Genomic DNA, 20,478 nt, shown 5'->3' on the forward strand with positions numbered 1-20,478 from the left:
CCACAAACAAGACGGCCGCCGCCCTCCAGCCTCCTCTGAAACTCCCCCCCCCCTTCCGCTGGCCCGGCAGGGAGGAGCTGCTGAGTCCCACCCCCAAGGTGGGCTGGGCCGGGTGAGGCCGACGCTGTGGGCTCCGCCGTGCGGCCCTGCCTCAGCGGCGAGGGGGAGGGAGATTAATGCCTGAGGCGGCCCTGCCGTGAGTTGGGGAGCGGGGCCGCGGCTTTCCCGCCCCCTGGAGGCCTGCTGAGAGTTTGAAAATGTTATACAAAAAACACCGCTTTGAAAGGGTTTTTTGGATACCGCGGCTTATGAATGGTTGGAAGACGTCTTCACTGCAGTGAGAGAGAGTGAGTGAGTGAGCCAGGCAGGGGCAGAGAGCTGCGAGTGCGCCCCCCCAGATGTTGCGCCCGGTGCGGCCGGCCCCCCCTGCACCCCCCACGCTACGCCACTGCTCAATTGTGAGTACAAAATTTTCTTATTGAAGGCAAATATCAGGTGGTAAGCTGTACAAACTGATGATCTCTAGCTTACCACCTGATATTTGCCTTCAATAAGAAGATTTTGTACTTACAATTGAGACAACTTTATTAAACAACTTCTGTACATATGTATATATGGAATTTTGTGGGTTTTGATGTACATTTTGTCTTGTATTGTTTTGAACGATATGTGGTAGCTTATAAAGAATTTTGCACTTTGTTTAAATTGGCTTCGCTCCTGTACTAACCTCCAGGTACTAGCTGGAGTTCGCCTACTATTACAACTGATCTCCAGCCGAAAGAGATCAGTTCACCTGGAGAAAATGGCTGCTTTGGCCATTGGACTCACTCAATGGCATTGAAGTCTCTCCCCTCTCCAAACCCCGTCCTCCTCAGACCCCGCCCCAAACCCCCCCATTGGCGAAGAGGGGCTTGGCAACCCTAGTCCTGGGGTAGTTTTCAAGCTTTGAGACAAAATACACACCATGGGCAATATTGAGTTATATTATGATGCACCCCCCCTTTCAACCACTTCAATATCCCACTCTCTCAGCCCAGCCGTATATGCTGAGGGAAAAGCGTTGGCCTGAGTATATTTGTGAGGAGATTATTTTCCTTCTCCTCCAGTCCCACACCAGTATTTACCTCAGAGAGAAATATAACACAAGAGGCTTTTTAACTTAGACAAAACAGGGAAGTTTATTGAACAGAACTCACAGAGATTGATTTTCAGGGAAAAGGCAGAAATTGGAGGGAAAACTCAAAGTCAGATTTATCTACATAAGATTACTTCAGAGAGACAGCTTAGATGTTTTCTTCAATCAGGTTCCTTTCATTCTTAGTTTCAAGCTTAGTTCTGTCCCTCAGAACTGTTTCAGATTCACTGACTCTGTTCCCAGCCTAGCACACAGGAGCGAAGGAACTCTGAGTTCCTTTCCCTCCTCAGAGAACTCACAGAAGTTTGGGGAAATATCCAAAATCCCTCTTCCAGTTCTCTCTGATTACCCCACACCAGTGGCTGTAATCCTCCATACCTCCCTGCTACCGGAATAACTACCTCAGAGACTAATTCCCCTTTGTGACTTGAGAATGGGCCCTCTCTAACCCAATTCTCACTCCTGTCACTACCACAGGTTGTGTGTTTCAATAGCTTCGGCTTTAACAGAACCCTCAGGTTCACAGAGTACAGTCTGGCTTCTGCTCAGTTTCGCTACCAAGTTCAGAATCTATCTCAGCCTTCTCTGGCTGGTTCCAATCACAGCCTCCTCTCAGGCTGGTTCCTAAGCTCCCAATCTATCACAGCCCTCTCTCAGGCTGGGTCCCAAGCTTCGACTTCTTTCTCAGCCTCTTCTCAGGCTGGGTTCCAAGCTTCGAATCCTTTCTGTCTCTCAGAGCACAGAGTGTCAGCTCTCTGGCTCCGCCCACTCTTGGTCTGGCAGCTCTTGCTGCAGATTAACCCCTTATCCATCACATATATCCTGCATTTCCTGTACAAATAGATTGGAGAAAGTAAGGGTGCTTGTAAGCCCTACCTCCATTATTCTTTTTAAGCAAATAATGCATGAGTGGTAACATGCATGGCTGGTGCTGAGGTGTGGTAATACAGTGATTTTTAATATCAACTGCATATGTTTTAATAACAATAATACATACCATAACATAACATAACATAATATATACAGCTGCCCTGCTTTTCACTAGAACAGCAGAGATTTTGAAGAGCCAGATAGTGGCAGAAAGATACCACTGGAACAGAAGTCAAGCCAAGACAGTTAGACATTGGTTATATAATGCTTGGAATAGCTCTATTGATATCCCATCTACTCCTCGTGATGTGTTTCTCCCAGTTCCTCTCAGTGCAGCTTTCACTTCACTTTCTAAAACTGCAAGATCTTCTTCAAAAGATTCTTCTTTGAAGGAATCTTTCATCCTTTCATCTCTTCTGTATAGTTCTTCAGTATATTGTTCCCATCTTTTCTTTATTTTGCCCTGTTCAGTTAATATTTTTCTGTGTTGATCTTTCAGCATGCCTAACAGTGCTTTAAATTCCCCTTTGATTTCTTGGATATTGAAGAACAGATCTCTTGTTCTTCCTGTTGTTGTTGTTCTCTTCTATTTCTTTACACTGGTTATTATAACAACTCTCTTTGACTCTATATGCAAGTCACTGGAAGGCTACATTTAGACTTCTGATTCTATTTCTGTCACCTTTTATTTTTGCACTCACTCCCAGGATTACAACGCACTCACTCAATGCACTTCAATGCACTCACTTCAATGCACTCACTCCCAGGATTGCAATGTTTAACTGTTTCATTTTACAATTTCAATTTTACCTTGATTCATACTTCGCACATTCCATGTTCCTATTATATGCATCAAACAGCTTTGGACTTTCATTTTGCATCCATTGACATCAACAATTGAACATCCTTTCTGCTTTAGTCCAGTTGCGTCATTAAGAACAGCACTACTCATATTGTCCTCAGCTCTTCCTCAGTAGCTGACTGAGTGCCATCCAATCTGGGGGTTCTATCTTCCAGCACTATATCTTTTTTCATTTTGGATTGTCTCATCACAGGGTTTTTGAGGTAAGAGATGATCAGAAGTGGTTTACCATTGCCTCCTTCTGTGCAATACTAACCAGGGTTAGCTGAAGTGGCACTGCTGTTGTCTACGAAAGATCTTCCGCCAGTATCACCTTCCACTACTGCTGCTGCCCAGCAGCCACCCTTCAAGGGTTCCTCTGCCCCATCACCATTGGAACTGTCCATTCTCTTCTGCAGATGTGGCCATTGATTCCTGAAGGGGGTAGATGCATCTTAGTCTGGTGTCTCAGCTGTGACCATTCCTCCTTGAGTGACTCTGCTAGGAGGTTAGCCTCTTGAAAGTGTCTGAACTCCTTACTGTATTGCTCTAAGCTTCACACCAAGCCCCTCACCATGTTAAGGGGTGTGTCAAAGAGGGGGAAGCACTTTACCCTGCTTTCAGTTTCGTACTTAACTGGAATGAAAAGTGTTGAGCAAACCAAACCTGCCACTTTCTGCTAAGTGTAGATAGAGTGAGGGTATAGAGCCCCAGATGGAATCATTAGTGTGTAGACATGTACTGTATATACACCTGCCCTTCTGCTTCAAAACCACTATGCTGATGCATTACAATTGTTTGGAATCTTAATTTCATGGAAGGCCTTTTGGCAACATGAGATTCCTTTCTGAAGACATTTCAACCTGAAATAGCATCCTAATCAGCTGCAGGCCTGACAGTTGATATTTGTAACTGGTCCCCTGCCTCCCAAATCCCCCCTAAGGCTCCACCAGGCCCGGCAATGCACTGTTCCTGTTAGCTCTTTCCTGCTGTCACCAAGCAGTCTGCACCAGGGCAATTACCAAAACAAATCAATCTTCTCTTGACAGTTCATTTACACTGAATTAATTTGGAATTAGAGGCTATTATTGCAATTGGCAGCTCCCAATATTCCCAAACCAACACGGCGTCTATGGGGAAAACAGCTCCACATCCCCCTATCTGAATTAAATGGGACAGTTAATACTAATTGAGATATTAAGTTGAAAGGTGTTTATATAAATAAAAATGTATTCTATTTATTGCCTCTGTGAAATTAGCAGCAACACGCTGTCTGACCTCTTTCAGAGAACTAATCTATCTATGGAAGAGTTGAGAATTATCTGCTGGATTCTTTTTTATTCTGGTCAGCTGCATCTGGCAACCCCATCCCGAAGCATATTTAGTGGGAAGTAAATCCCACTGATTTCAGTGGACCTTTCTTCCATGTAGCTGTTAGAATAATAACCTGAAGGGATGACCCATATCTTAGTAACTAAAACAGGGAAGATAAACTTTGCAAAAATGGAGACAAACAAAGACTGAGGTACATTATTTCACCACAGAAGTTCATTTCTGGCTGTTATGGATGGGGGTGCTGTTTTCCCAGCCTCTCCTACAAATCTAATGTGGCACCAAACTATGATTGGTTTGGGCATTCATTGAAAATTCATGGGGGTAGAGTGCTATGGAAGCATATAAAAAGCTTCCTGCCTATACATTGCAGGCATTTCTCACATGCTGTTGGCCATCCACCCTCCTTAGGGGTGGCATGGGATAAGCTACTCACTTAGGGGCTGAGCAGGAATTTTTTGGGTTCCCTGTGACTAGCCTTCTAGGGTTCCTTTTTGCACCAACTTTATCCAGCCACTGGAGGTTTTAAGTTTTCATAACTAGACTTGGTCCATTGACTGATCAGGCTGTAACTAATTTAGCAGGGATAGGGCAGGTTGCTCATGATAGGTAGGGAGAATTGGCAGGTACCCCTAGGCGCCATGCTATGATGAAGGGCTGTTTCCTGAACAGCTCATCAATCATACAGCAGGGTGGTTTGGGAGAAGGAACGCCCTGGGTGCTGAGCAGCATCAACCAAAACCTTACTCATCATACATCTCGGGGCAGAGAGCAATTAAGTTTATCATCTCTTGGCACAGTTCATGTGCTGGTAAGAATAAGAAAAACTGGCAATTTTTTGCTGGCTGAGTTTGGAGCCAGGGTGGCCTTGTTCAAAATGAAGGTAGTCATGAGTGGCTGCTAAGTGCAGCCTGCCCACTTAAATTAGAGTTAGCCTGTGACATTGATCAGCCATTTAATAAACTAGTTGAGCCCAACTGTTATTGTCTCATGCCAAATAAGGGGTGTGTGCCTGGGACTCTATAGAACCAAACTTTATAATGTGTGTCTCTCGTATATTCCATAGGCCTGAAAATTAGGACTGGAGTTCGTAATTTGCTTTCCTACTTGCAGCAACAGGAACAAGCTGGGCTTTTACTTCTGATTAACTTTAGGATCAGGCATGAGGTCTCCCATATGAAATAAGCCATTTGTTATAGTTCAGACACAAGGTGACATGATTATTCTAAGATAAAGCAGAACAAAGAAAAAAGTGTCTGGTTAGCCCATCCCACTTCAATCTTGAATTTATTCCCTTATTAATAAAGCAGATCCCAAACTAAAGAACCTTAAGAAGGTATGGTAGCCCTACACATGGAATTTGGGTAGAGTGGTGTGATGCCTTCTGCCCTGTACAGTTTCTATCACAAATCCTTGACTCTAGTTAGGTAGCACACATATAACATTTCACTGTTACACATGAACTAGGAGTGATCCTGAAAAATAGGACTGTGGCTTCTGGCCTGTACAGGCTGTGGTTTTAACTGAAATTGACCATTAAATTGACAAACCATGGGACACGTCCTCCTTGGAGTATGCAGGATTCCTGGAGAGGAGACAATGTTCCAGAAAGAAAGAAGACCGGCAGCGCTGTCCCTCCTATCACCTTCATCTTCCCTGCTATCTCACCCCAGTCAGATTTGGGAAGGAATCCAGGAAAAGTTGCTGCTTTCTGTGTGTGATGTTTCTCTGTGCTTAATTTTAGGAAGGAGGGATCTGAAATGTCCTGTGGTTAGGGTTGCCAAGATCCTCTTTGCCACCAGCGGGAGGCTTTTGAGCCTGAGCCTGAGGAGGCGGGGTTTAGGGAGGGGAGGGACTTCAATTGCCAAAGTGGCCATTTTCTCCAGGTGAACTGATCTCTAACCGCTGGAGATCAGTTGTAATAGCAGGAGATCTCCAGCTAGTATCTGGAGGTTGGCAACCCTACCTGTGGTGCTCCATTTCTAATGGGTTATTCATAGGGTGGGGCCTTGAGATCTCGTGACACTACTGATTTCCAGACTACAGAAATCAGTTCCATGGAGGAAATGGCAGCTTCGGAGGGTAGACTCTATGGAATCATGTCAACGCTGAGCTTTCTCCCCTTCCCAAACTCTTCTCTCCCTAAGCTCCACCCCCAAATCTCCAGGAATTTCCCAAGCTGTAGCTGGCAACCCTAGTTATTCCAATTAATACTCCCGTCTTCAGCTCCTGGCACACATACACACAATTGCTTATAAGAATCTCACTAACTTAACACAGAGTTTGTGCTGTATTAGGGAAACCCAGGAAGTAGAATAAGTTTAAAAGTGGGAGGGAGGAGAGGTTTTAGAAGTTTGAGAAATGCTGCCTAAAGGAGATATCTGCCCAATGCACAGTCCTCAATGGAAGCAACAGGAAAGGGGACAATTTAAATATCTGCCAGTCAATTAAAAGAAGTCCCCGTCCCTTTCACCTTGCATAAGCCCCAAAACTGTAGTGCCAGCTCAATTGTTCCGTGCACCTCCAGGATTCCATCCAATATGGGGTCTGAGCAACTGAGACCACAGCCCGTCCAAGTCCCTTTTCTGTAGGAAATTAATTATTCTTAAAATTTACTTTTGTGCCTATCTTAGGCTTGCATAAAATCCTGCTATAGCAGGCTTCCACATAGCTCTCCACACAAACTCTCAGCAGCAAATTGCTGTGGCTTACTCAGATTTGTTCTACTGCTTCTGTCATGCAAAATAAATATGGCTCGGCTCCCTGCAAATGGTATAGTTTAGCGCTGTGACATACTTAATTTTAACGGGAATTTATATATATTGTATGCACTTATACACATACAGAAAGGTGTCAACATTAAGGTGAAATAGCTGTGGCCCAGCAAGTCCCCTTGGGTTTCTGAACTCGTTCAAAAAGAAGGTCTGAGCCTCTCTCCTTTATCTTTGGCTTCAAGTTCTCTTCTCCTGATACAGTAGTTCAATATATTATTATTCTCTACCAGTCAACACCAGCACTCCTGTGTATATTTGTTCAATGTTTGGTATGAGCCAGAATGCTGCTAACGGTTCTAATTCTTGTTACTCAGCTAATGTTACTCAGCCACTAACCGGGGGTAAAAGCAGATGAGATGCTGGAAGATACATAACTGCATCGCAAACCCATTTTATATTGCTACGTAACAGCCATATGGTGGGGTGAGGTTAATTTTGTCTCTGTACCCCTTTCCAGGCCTCAAATGCCCCAATCCCCCAGAGCTACTATTTGCCCTGTTAGGGAAAACATACAGATAATAAGCAACCGGCATATTTCCTCCAGTGGAAAAAGAGCAGCACCCAGGAAAAGGGTTTAAGGTCAGGAGGAAATAATTTTTAAAACCTGCTCTATACTATGGTGGAATTTGATCTCCTGGGAGCTGCAATTTATCAAGAAAAAACAAGCAAAATCCAATTACAAATCTTCCATCATTTCATCTAGTTTGGCCTCAGTGGAAGGCTGTGCGTAGGTCACTATCAGTTCACATTCCCTCATCAAAGAAAAAAAAATACCTTGGATTTATCTCAAAAGGCTGTAAGGATAAACATGATTAAGAATGTTAGCCTTAGAGAGACTGGATCGAATCTTAGCCAAATTTCTCATGAATAGCTGCCTTCTCTTGCCATACATTGATTTGATAGCTTAAGCTAAGCATTGTAGACCAAGTTCAAGAAGTATAACATGAGCACCTCCTGTGTTGCTCTGTCCCTCAAGGTGTATTGATCAGCCACCAGTGGAAGGTGCTGGCAGAAATAAATGTCCCCTTCAGTCCCTTTCACTCAATGTTCCCTTTCGAGCATCTGAACAACAATGTATCAAGACCTAGACTTGTAGAACTCTCAGTGGACAAAAAGCCATGTGGGTCAGGAAAGTGTAATAAGGAGGGGTACGTGTATAACCGCCCCTTCCCCTTGGGGATATCCACTGGCAGATGTGAGAGTCAGGGCTAATAGCATCTGGCGGGTTTTGTATTTACTTTCATGTGAAATTACAAGTGTTTAGACATCTCTGATCCTGAATCATCAGTTGTGTGTGTGTGTGTGTGTGTGTGTGTGTGCACGCGCGTGTGTGTGATCATTGATCCTTTCCCTCATTAATGGTCTGGCATGCAAAACTTCTTCAATAAAGCCTGCTCTGTGTGCAGGACAATGGTTTGCCATTTGCCAGGGCATAGGCTATCTGCCTTTATTCCTTCTCTGCAGTCCTGCTTGCTTGCCAGCTAGTGCAAGCAAAGTGTTTCCTTCTACCCCCTATGTGGCATGCAGTGATCTAATCACTGTCTTGGTAACTCTGCCTCACCCAATCTGCCCTGCCTATGTATCACCATAAATAGCCTCTCACCTCTCCCTAAAATCATTATTTTTTTTTGTAACATCTTGGATGTATAGTTTAAATGTCAGGATGCTGCTTCTGGCAGCAAAGTTACACAGGGAGGTGGATATCACAACCTGAAAAGCCTGGTACATTTGTCCCCAAGTATAGCAGTTCTGAATTGTATATAATGTCTGGTTCATCTAGAAACACAGTATGTGAAATGGTCCCCACACACCTCTAGATTAGTTCCTAGCAATTAACTAGTCCAAGGTGAGGGGATGAATTCCTGTTGTTCTTCTGGAATGAAACCAATGGAGTAACTGAGCATTAAAATTCAAATAATAAAAAGGGTGAACCTACTTTCTCTTTTTCTTGTATTTTGAACAACCCATGTTGTGAGAGCAAGAAAGAAAGGCTGAACCCGACTGCCTTACCACCACCTCTCATGATATCAAGAATTAGGCTAGGGACTACATCTAGCTACTTGATATATTTTGCTTTATTTTCTATTTTGTCTCTGGAATTTGTTGAGCCTATCTGACTCCCTGATTAGATTCATATCTGTTCTAACTTCTCCACCCCATCTTGTACCTAAATAAGCTTATTATCTTTTCTACTTGCAATAAGAGTGTCTACATTCAAAAGAGTTCTCTATGCTCTCTTGACATTGCTATCTCAGAAAAAAACAACAAAGCAATGATTGGTTTTCACAGTCATTTCACAGAGTGAGAACCAAGAGGAACTCTTAGAAGAGCATACTAAGTGACCAGCACTGCCTCCTGCTGGTAGCAGCTTACCCCCTTCTTCCAGCCCCCCCCTTTTGGGGGTTCTAGCATCCTTGCCCCTCTCCCTCAGACTGAAGGTAAGCCCCCCCTTAGATCAGCCCCCAGCATTCAGCTCTACGCGCATAATTTTTGGGTTTATTAAACCCCCCAAAATTTTATTATTCTAAAAAGCTGAATCCTTTATATACAGCTTCTGCAGATTTTTTTGAAAAATTCCAGGTTTAATAAACCCAAAAAATACCTGGGGAAAATGGTGCATAGCCTTAGTCCCAAATCCTTTGCTTGATTTCAGATTTATCTTTGAAGTTCCCCAAAATTATTAAGCTGCTAGGAGAATACTCAATAGACCATAATTGATCTGAAAGGGATTTTTCCATTTTGAATGAAAGGTGTCCATTAATTTCAACCTAAAAGAAAGTCAAGTAGACACCAAATGAGCCTCAAGGGGGAGGACATTCAAAAGGCAAGGTGCCACCATAGAAAATTCCCTGTCTCTGGTCACCACCTACCTCACCTCTGAAGCCAGGGGCAAAGAGAGCTTGAGAGGCAAATCTTAACTGGTGGGATGGATAATATGGGAGGAGGTGGTCCTTCAGGTATTCTGTCCCCAAGCCATTTAGGGCCTTAAGGGTAAGAATCAACAGTTTGAATTGTGCCCAGAAACAGATGGGTAACCAGTACAGAGCTTTCAGCACGGAGTGATACGATTTCTGTAACCAACTCCTGGCTGCCACATTTTGGACCAAAGCAAGGGTCTGGTTCTGGATCATTTTCAAAGGAACTGTACAAGTCTTCATAGCCTGTATTACTGATGTAATGCATCAGTATTATTATGGGAGGGGCTGTGGCTTAGTGATAGAGCATCTGCTTGGCATGCAGAAGGTCCCAGCCAAGTTCAATCCCTGGCATCTCCAGTTAAAAGGATCAGGGAGTAAATGATGTGAAAGATCTCTGCCTGAGACCCTGGAGAGCCACTGCTGGTCTGAGTAGACAGTACTGACTTTGATGGACCAAGGATCTGATTCAGTATAAGGCAGCTTCATGTGTTCATGTATTACCACCATACTGCAGATTGCAGAGGTAGGATGAGGCTGTGAGACAATAGCTTGCTTATGAACACCCAGTGAGTTCCGACTGCTGTGAGATCTGAACTGGGGATCACCTAGTTCATGCTCCTACCCTCTCCTCTGCATACCTGCACAGCCTCTTGAATACAAAGTTGCATACTACATCTATCAACCCCCTCCCAACCCATAATATACACACAGCAGTGAAATACACTCTAAATTAATTATGGAGAAAAAATCCAACTTTGCACATTCTGTTTTGAATATTTAATAAAGACCTGGATACTGCTATGACTGCAGAGATGTTTCAGTATTCTTCACGGCTAAGTTCAGAACCAATTGTCATTTTTACTCAGCCTGCATATTCACAGAACTATACAATGTCTAGGTTTAACCAGAGCTTCTAAGCTTCACTATCCAGTGCCTCCTTCATTTCATCCCCCCTTCCTTTCCTTTAAATAAACCTGCTTCGTTTTCATAACTTTCCAAAGCAGATAAAAAATTCTTGAATTTCTGAAACATGAAAACTGATCACTGTGGCATTAAGAAATCTTAAGAAGACTTATTTTAAGGGGTTTTATTAGGGAAATTCCTGTTCTTTAAGATATCGGTACGGTTGTCAAAAGCAGTCACTTTTGCAGATGTTGGGGCTTTTCTTACACTAATCTGCGAGGAAAGCCTGAGCCACAGAGATCACTTAGCAATTTTTAGATTTAAGGAGATGAGAGAAGAAAAGCAGGAGAGCCAGTCCCTCTAGGGTCAAGCCTTATTTGAATGCAGCGATCTCTTTCTAAACATGCAACAGTGTGGCTAAGACTAATTAATGCAAGGCAGCTTAAGGAGATTTGATTTGGGGAGGGGGGAAATTGCAATACAGAAAAGACAAAAAAAAAAAACAGCTCCCTTTTTCCTCACCCTCCTTCCAGTTTTGATGGACCAGCAGTAACAACAAGGTTTCGAAACGCTGAGTAAAAGTTATTTTGCCCAGGTAAAATAGCTGGCTTGTCGAAACCTTTCTGAGATGCATAAACATTTTCGGTGCTCCATTCTCCTTGTCCAGAGCTGTATCCATCCATCAATCACTCTAATGCCCTGGAGAGCTCGAGATGTAAAGGAATTAAGCACCCTCACTTATTTATTAGTCTTGCTATTAACTCTACATTTCTAATTCGGCAAGTCTTTAACACCTTTTTAAGCTTGAGAAGCACTAAGCCAGCTATGTTCTTGACTAATCATATCAGCTTATTTCTGATCTCTGGAAATTATGAGAAACACAATGAAAAATTGACTGTAAACAGTCCGAAATTCTCAAATAAATGAGAATCAAAGAGGGAAACCCCTCCCCTGTTAAATATCCGCCATCCACCATTTGCCATCCCTTAACTATGCTTAACATCTAGTAGCTTTTTATCTGAATAAAGTCCATGGAACATAGTCATATGGATCCAAAGCCAATTTTTTGGTACTAGCTATGTTCAAAGCCAATCCTCAAAGACAGATTCAGCTCTTCAGACTGTCAGATAACACCCTTTCTAACACCTCCCTCCCCCTGTTTTTCTGCAATACAGATTAAGTATATCATGGTTAACTTGCATCCATTTGCTAATTTGCCGCAGTTCTGTAATTCATTTTTCTGCACCCCAATCAGGCAGTGCATAAAAGTAGTATATTAAAAAAAAAAACTGACAGTATTCCTGACATGTTAGTCCTTTAATATCTGATTAATGTAGTTTTTGCCTCCTTCCTCACAAGTATTTTTCATGCACTGTGCTGTATAAATCTCCATACATTACATTTTGCTGTGGATATGGTGAAAGGGATGGAGAAAAAGTATGCATATTTTGTTAACATAACTTGTTAGAATAGGTTACTGTTCCTGCAAACCAAGGCTAATTTCGTATCAAGATCCCAATCCTTATGATCTGTTATGCTGAGGTCTTTTATGCATGGCTGTTTCCCTTGCCATTACCCCCCAATGACTTTGGGTCTTTGTTTGGATTATGCATGCCATCTGCGACCATCAGAGGTCGCCTCGCTCTCCTCCTGTGTTTGGCTGGGTTTTGCCTACGTTTTGAGGGACCTGTTTAAACTCGAATTTGAAAATGTAGGCAAAACCCGGGGAAATGCAGGGGGATAGCAAGGCGACCTGGACTGTCGGAAACAGCATGCACATTGCAACAATGCAACACAGCAAAAAGTCATTGGAGGGGTGACGGCAAGTGAAACAACTATGCATAAAAGACCTGAGTGATATTTTTTGCTTTCTTGGATCATTTTATGCCATAGAATAATTTGGCAGAACATGCTTTTGGTGGTCTAATGGACAATAAAGACGCCTGAAGTTCCTATAGAAAGACATATAGAAACTGTATTGAAAGGCATATGGATGTTAGCTTGACTAGGAAATCTAAAAGATGTAGATTTACAGTGCAATCCTAAACAGAATTATACCCTTTTGACTACAATGGATTTAGATGGGTATAAGTGAAGACCCACAACAAAATGTTGTAGAACTTGTTGTGCTTTATTCTCATTCATACTGTAATTTTGGGGAATGGGGATGGGGTGGGTGGTGGAGACAACAACCTCAACCAAGGAATATGTGCAGCATAGAAACTACGAGGGGGGCAGGGTTGCCCCCAATTCTCTCCAGTATGTAATCCCAGATAGAAAGAAGAAGGGCAGGGCGTAGGGCAGAGAGAAGAGAGAGACTCGCACAGACAGTGGGACTGGATTGAGGGGGTGGACACTTGCAAATCTTACCCAGACCAAATGAGAAGGGAAGGGAAGGACGAAGCCTTGTTGCTGCTGCTGGACATGCTGCTGCTGCTGCTACTACTACTATTGCTGCCATTTCCCCTGCTTCCTCCTTCTCCTGCTGCTGCTCCTTCTGTTCTGCTTCCACTTGCAGGCTTGGCCTGCTGCTTCCTCCTCCACCATCATTAGCCTCGCCCTTGGCTTCCTTGTTGGCATAAGCCTTGCTGGGTCTGAGTGAGTTCATCTAGTGGCTGCAGCAGCCACTAGAGGAGCCTGTGCTGCTGGCAACTCTGACATTGTCTTCCTCCTTATCATACCCATAGCTAGCCCAGCTGGTCCTTCCCTTCCCCCCTGGGCAGTAACGGCATGGCTAAGAGCCCCCAGAGGAGGTGGAGAGCAGCTGGGGCAGCTCCACCATGCGTTAAGGTCAGTTGCCGTGTTGCCTGGATTTGCCGCTTGTGATTCTCTTCCACTCTCCTCCTTCTCACACATCTGCCTGAGAGGGTTTCCAACCTCCAGGTACTAGCTGGAGATCTCCTGCTATTACAGCTGATCTCCAGCCAATAGAGTTCAGTTCACCCTCCCAAACCCCACCCTCCCCAGGCACCACTCCAAAAACCTCCCACTAGTGGCGAAGAGGAACCTGGCAACCCTACTGAGAGAACTGTTCTCTGTTTGTTTTTTGTTTTTTTGTTTTTTGAGAACCTCCTCCATTTTAGGATTTTAGGATTTTTCTGCAAGCCTGGGGGGAGGGTGTCCCCCCAAGTTTGCAGAAAAATCTCCTTTCTGTCAGTGTGTCCACGGATTTAGATATTCACAGATTGGCCCATACTTAACTATTAGAATATATGATAACTCTGCTTAGAATGACACTGTTAATCTTTCTTCCCAGTAACCAATGGGCCACCTGTAATACATATTCACTTATGTTGACATGTATGCTGAGAATCATTGATCATACCATGTATCCTAGCCATTAGCACAATAACTAGGGTTGCCAGCTTTGGGTTGGGAAATATCTGGAGATTTTGGGCGTAGAGCCTGAGGAGGGTGGGGTTTGGAGAGGGGAGGGACTTCAGTGCCATAGAGTCCAATTGCCAAAGCGGCCATGTTCTTCAGGTGAACTGATTGGCTGGAGATCAGTTGTAATAGCAGGAGATCTCCAGCCACCCCCTGGAGGTTGGCAACCCTAACAGTAACCATGCTCTGTCTCACTTGCCTTTCCCCATGTATTTTTGGATAGTGATCACTAGATAACCCCCCTCCTCTTCATTACAAACTAGAATCTACTCATACTTCATCTGCATTTTAATGTGTGATTTACCTTCACATGTGCAGAAACATATGTCTTCACATGCAAATGCTTTAATATTTACTGCTACATACTTCATAATAAATAAACTTTGCTTAATACTGGGCAGCTCTTACTACAGCTAATCTAAAAATAGCTGTTGTCCTAGATTTCACTTTTCTATTAGTGTTTTCCAAAACTGCTCCCTTCTATGTCTGCCTGAATATTGGGGAGTGGCTTGTTTGCAATATTACCCAGGAGCTCTGGAAGGACTTTGATAATACAGAAGGCTTCTTGTCAAGCACAGATATGTCCAGAGGTTCAACCCCTTGTGATGCTTACTTGCTCATGGCATTCTAGAAAGAATCTGCCGTTTTGATGAAGTCAGGATTATTTCAGGAGTAATACCTGTTTAATATTAGTTGAGCTAGAAGAATAATACACAATATTTCTATTTGTCTGGGATATTTTAAAAGTTCAAATTATTTGGAATATAAATCATTTCTGATGTTGCATAGTCCATCTTTGCTGATTTTCTTGAATACATTAAGAGATTTGTTGAGCTGAATGAGAACTACTTGAAGGTGGGGTGGAGAGATTATGTTTCACTACAGAGTAATGCCATAGAGTAAGCCACAGGCAGAGAGCAGGAGTGAACCTAGAAGGAAAGAGCGGCTTATTTTTTTAAAATAATAGTTATCATTGATATATTGACCTACATCAATGCCAGGGATTTTTCAGTACTTCTTTGAAGAGGCAGTCTCCCAGAATTCTCCGTTCACTGCCACTCCTGAAATCTTTTGTCAATTCAGTCACCAACTAAAATATTTTTAGTTGATTGACGCTTTCATACTAGGGTTGCCAACCCCCAGGTACTAGCTGGAGATCTCCTGCTATTTACAACTGATCTCCAGCCGACAGAGATCAGTTCACCTGGAGAAAATGGCCACTTTGGCAATTGGACTCTAGGGCATTGAAGTCCCCCCCTCCCCAACCCCCCCTCCTCAGGCTCTGCCCCAAAAACCTCCCGCCAGTGGCAAAGAGGGACCTGACAACCCTATTTCATACTGTTTTGGTTGCTGATAATAGCCAGGAATTATTAAATGATAGTTCCTCAATGGGAAAATGTCACTGTAGCAAATAGTACAATGGTGGCTGCCTGTGTGGATGATAGAAGCAGCATAGCAGGGCCGCTCACATACAAGATAGGGCCTCCATACTGAAGGGCTCCTCAAGTATGCCAAAAAAAAAAAGGTTGGCAAATTAATTTTAAAAATATTTAAAATGCCTTGGTGGGGCCTGACAATACTGCCAAATGGACAAAATTTTGGAGGCAGCTGAGTGTCACTTTAAAGGAAATGAAAGGAGGAAGCGAACTCTGCCTACTCAAGCCCCTGAGAGAATCTTGGAGGGGGGATTTTTGTGGTTTTTTTTTTTTAACAAATTGTTCCCTCCTGAATTTTCTTTTGGCCCCCATATTGTTACAAGTATTTAAAAAGGTACCACATAACTCCAATGCACCTCATCCAACAGAAATTAAACTTGTTGGTGCAGGTTCTGGACTTCTCACTATTTGGAGTCTATGTAAAATACTAATAGCACAACACTGGGGGCTATAAAAAAGCATTGTGTGCAAGAGGAAGACCATTCTATGAAACCATAACAGAGACAGAAAATATATGATTGTATACACAGAGTCATCCATCTTGGTAAGTAAGATTTCCACTGAAGATGAACAGGTGCATCCCAGGATAGTTACTATGGTGGGACCAATAAGTGACCCGCCCTACTTGTTTCATCAAACCTAAGAATGTTTAGCGGGGGAAAACCAGGAATTAAAATCTGTAACTTCACATCTTTCATTTAAAGAATGTATTTTTTTTAGCACAGGAACATTTTTAGTTAATACAAATACAGAGACAGTGGTGGCAGTTTTCCCACCCAAAGTTATAGTGTTTCACCCACCCAGTTGTGTCTTCCCAAGATTTCCCTGGTTCGGGATGGATTTTTCAAGATCATTTTCACCTTTATTGTGCTTAACTGATGCTAAAAAAAAATTCCTTAGTTGGTATGGCTGTTTAATCTGGTAGCGCTGTTTACCTTGCTGCAGCTATGGTACACCCCAAGGCCACATGCTTCCTATTCAAAATTCCTCTACAAACATCCCCATTTTTCTTAGCAGCAGCAGCAGAAGAGTTGGTTTTTATATGCTGATTTTTCTCTACCTTTTTAAAAGGAGAATCAAACCAGCTTACAATCTTCTTCCCCTCCTCTCCCCTCAACAGACACCTTGTGAGGTAGGTGAGGCGGAGAGAGCTCGAAGAGAACTGTGACTAGCCCAAGGACACCCAGCTGGCTTCATGTGTAGGAGTGGGGAAACCAACCCTGTTCACCAGATTAGAGTCCACCACTCATGTGGAGGAGTGGGGAATAGGGCTGTTGATTCGGTTCGGTCCGAACTGAAAAACAGCTGAATTTCTTGCAATTCGGCGGTTTTTCGGTTCGGACGAACTGAACTCAAAAAGGGGGGAAACCGGGGAGCCGAATTCGCCGTGTTCGGGGTGTTCCTGAATAAATTCGGTGAATTCGGCCCCTTTAAACAGATCTGTGCCTTCCAGCCGGCCGGTAGGCACAGATCTATTTAAAGCCCCGCCCCCCAGCCCTGCTGGGACTCCCGGCAAGGCTGGAAGGGGGGGTCTGGAAGGGTCTGGACTTGCCAGCCCCCCGCCAGCCCTGCCGGGAGTCCCGACAGGGCTGGGGGGGGCTTTAAATAGATCTGCGCCTCCCAGCCGGGAGGTGCAGATCTGTTTGAAGACCCGCCTCGATCCTCCAGGGAGCTTCCCTGGAGGCGCGCGGCGGGCCCTTTAAATAGATCTGCGCCTCACAGCTGGGAGGCGCAGATCTGTTTAAAGGCCCCCCCGCGGGCCTTCAGGAAATCCCCCTGAAGGCGCGCGGGGGGCCGAATTTTCCCCCGAACTCCGGATCCCCCCGAATTTCCGGGGATACGAAGCGGGGGAGTTCGGACTTCGGCACGGCCCGAATAAAAACGGGCCGAATTCAGCCGAATCCAAACTATACCAATTTTTTTTTCAACAGCCCTAGTGGGGAATCAAACCCGGTTCTTCAGATTAGAGTCCACTGCTCTTAACCACTACACCACGCTGGCTCTCTTGCAAGGTTTCATGTGGTTGCTCTATCTACCAAATTGGTGCACCCTTGCAAGAGACTAGCCAGCACAGCTTTTACCATACCGATCCTGATATCTCTCTCTTCTGCTTCTGAATTTGAGTTTCCATCCAAAAGTGCAGGGCTTTTTTACATTGACCAGTTCATTTTACAGACAACTCATAGGCCTACCAACAAATAATACTATGAAAACTCACTGAGGAAAACTCCTGAAGCTAGCTGATTTATCAGGAAAAGTGGTGCTCAGTTAAATCCTAAACCACTGTTTAAGGTGCTAACCAAACCCTTGCACCCTTGCTTATGGTATTGTGTGTGTGAGAGTGTGTGGGGGTTTGCATCCTACTGCATATTTCATAAGGTAAAAAACTATTGTGTGGTATGGGAACAGACATAAAAAATATGCAAAAGAGTCAATGGTACAAATGAAGAAGAATATTTTATTGTTGGTTAAAAAATTCTGTACACATTTCACACTAAAGCTTCTCCCTGGGAATTTGTAATATAATGCACAAAATAAAAATGTCAGGTTACAATACACAATTATAAGACCTGCATTGCCATAATTAAAGTGTATGTTACAGAAGTTATTAAATAACCAAATACAAAATGTATAAAAAAATCGCGGACAGTTAACAAGGACTGTTAAGCATCATATTAACAACAGCAGCTAATTACAACAGTTAGAGCTTATCCCACCCTTATTTTTTACCTGAACAATAAAATATTCATCTTCATTTGCATCATCAGCTCTTTTGCCTATTTTTTTATCTCTGATAGGTGCGGTCCTTTTGTTTACTCTTTGCTTTATGTGAGAACAGACAACAGCCTTAGATGTCTCTGTCTTAACCAAGAATAAAAAATATTTGGAACATCCAGGACAAAACTGGTATGATCATCAACAAAACACCTATGGTATTCCTGCTTATCTTCTGAGGCTAACTTTTCCTGTATCCCTCTTAGTGAAAATGCATTCTGCTGACTCATAATGCTAAAAAACTGCTGTGAAGCTGCCATAAAGTTTTCCACTGCTGGAAAAATACAGTAAGATGCAGATACAGTAAGATGCAGTAAGATGCTCCCATCGCAGTCTAACAGATATGAGAGTTAAGAAGGCTGTTCATAAATTTTACTTCTGACAAATCACATTTCATTTTGCAAATCTCAAACCAAAATTCTATCTTGAGTTCCAAAGATGATTATGTATGGATTTATGACTTTATTAAACTTCAGCTGTATTTCCCCTGATTTCACAGTTAACTGGATTTGGCCAGTTGATTCAAACAGATGATTCTGTAGACACTATTTCAGATGAGGCAGGAGAAGATGACAGTGAATGGGATATCCCTGTTTGTGGAGTGCATTGCTTGGTTCTCACTAAGGAGCACATTGAGCCTTGCAAACAGTAAGTTTCTCTGGACTATTAGCATAACATTAAGGGTGTGTGATAGGCTGCCAACTCCAAGCTGAGAAATTCCTGGAGATTTGGGGGTGGAGCCTGGGGAGAGCAGAGTTTGGGAGGAAGCTCAGCAGGGATGTGATGCCATAGAATCCGCCCACAAGTAGGCTAGCTTTCTCTGCTGAGCTCCTCTAACAATTCAGGAAAACCTATAGCGGGAGACCTCCCAGCCTGAACCCCTTTCCCTACCACCACTCAATAGGGCAGTGGGGGAAAAGGGAGCAATTTGGCATAATGCCAACATGCAATGTACAGTTTGGGGTGAATCTTAGAGCATCGCCCCAATGCAATAATATCACTTCTGGTTTTGCCCTGTGAGTGATGTCACATGTTGGCATAGGGTTGCCATTTGCCAACCTCCAGGTGGTGGTTGGAGATCTCCCACAATTAGGGTTGCCAACCTCCAGGTTCTAGCTGGAGATCTCCTGCTATTACAACTGATCTCCAGCCAATAGAGATCAGTTCACCTGGAGAAAATGACTGCTTTGGCAATTAGACTCTATGACATTGAAGTCCCTCCCCTCCCCAAACCCTGCCCTTCTCAGGCTCTGCCCCAAAAATCTCCAGGTATTTCCCAACCCAGAGCTGGCAACCCTACCCACTATTACAACTGATATCCAGGTGATATGGAGTAGTTCACCTGGAGAAAATGGCCACTTTGGAAGGTGGAATCGATAGCATTATACCCCATTAAAGTCCCTCCCCTCCCCAAGCCCTGCCCTCCTCAGGCCCCACCCCCCAAATCTCCAGGTATTTCTCAACCTGGAGCTGGCAACCCTATGTTGGCACAAGCCAGTTTGTCCTGGTTGCCCCCCCAATTCTTCTGCCTAGGCTGGCAACCCTAGGAAATGGTGGTCGGCATTCCTTTCTCAGATGGCAGCAGAGCAAAGATCATGTTCCCAGTCATTATTAATATTTTGGTTGCAGCTTCATTAATGGGATAGAGCAATCTTTGTTTTATTAGCCCTCACAAATGCCTTATTGACAAACCCATCTAAGTCTAAAATAGAGACATGACATTATGGGCAACAAACTGCAAAATATATTCCTCTGTGGGATTAGCAAGGTGTGGAAAGGGTGGCTCTGTGTATTTGTATGAAAGTAGGGGCAGAAAAGTCGCATGTGTGTCTTATATGTCATAACAGTGTGGTCCCTATAATAATGAGTTAGCATAGGCCACCCTTCACCCCATATTCTTTGAAAGAAAATAATTCTAGGATGGAGGGGCGTGGGGACAAATCAACAGAAGGGGGTTATCAGATTTCAGCAAGCGTCTGCTTTATCATGCCTAATTGAAATCCACTCTAACCTATTGACAAGATACTTCAAAATCTCGACTCTCAAGTGGATCACACATGAGCGGCATATATATGGGAGAAAAGGTTGCAAAAATGAAAATGTTGTTTGC

The sequence above is a fragment of the Euleptes europaea genome, chromosome 2 (genome assembly GCF_029931775.1).
Source record: "Euleptes europaea isolate rEulEur1 chromosome 2, rEulEur1.hap1, whole genome shotgun sequence".
NCBI classification, from domain to species: domain Eukaryota; kingdom Metazoa; phylum Chordata; class Lepidosauria; order Squamata; family Sphaerodactylidae; genus Euleptes; species Euleptes europaea.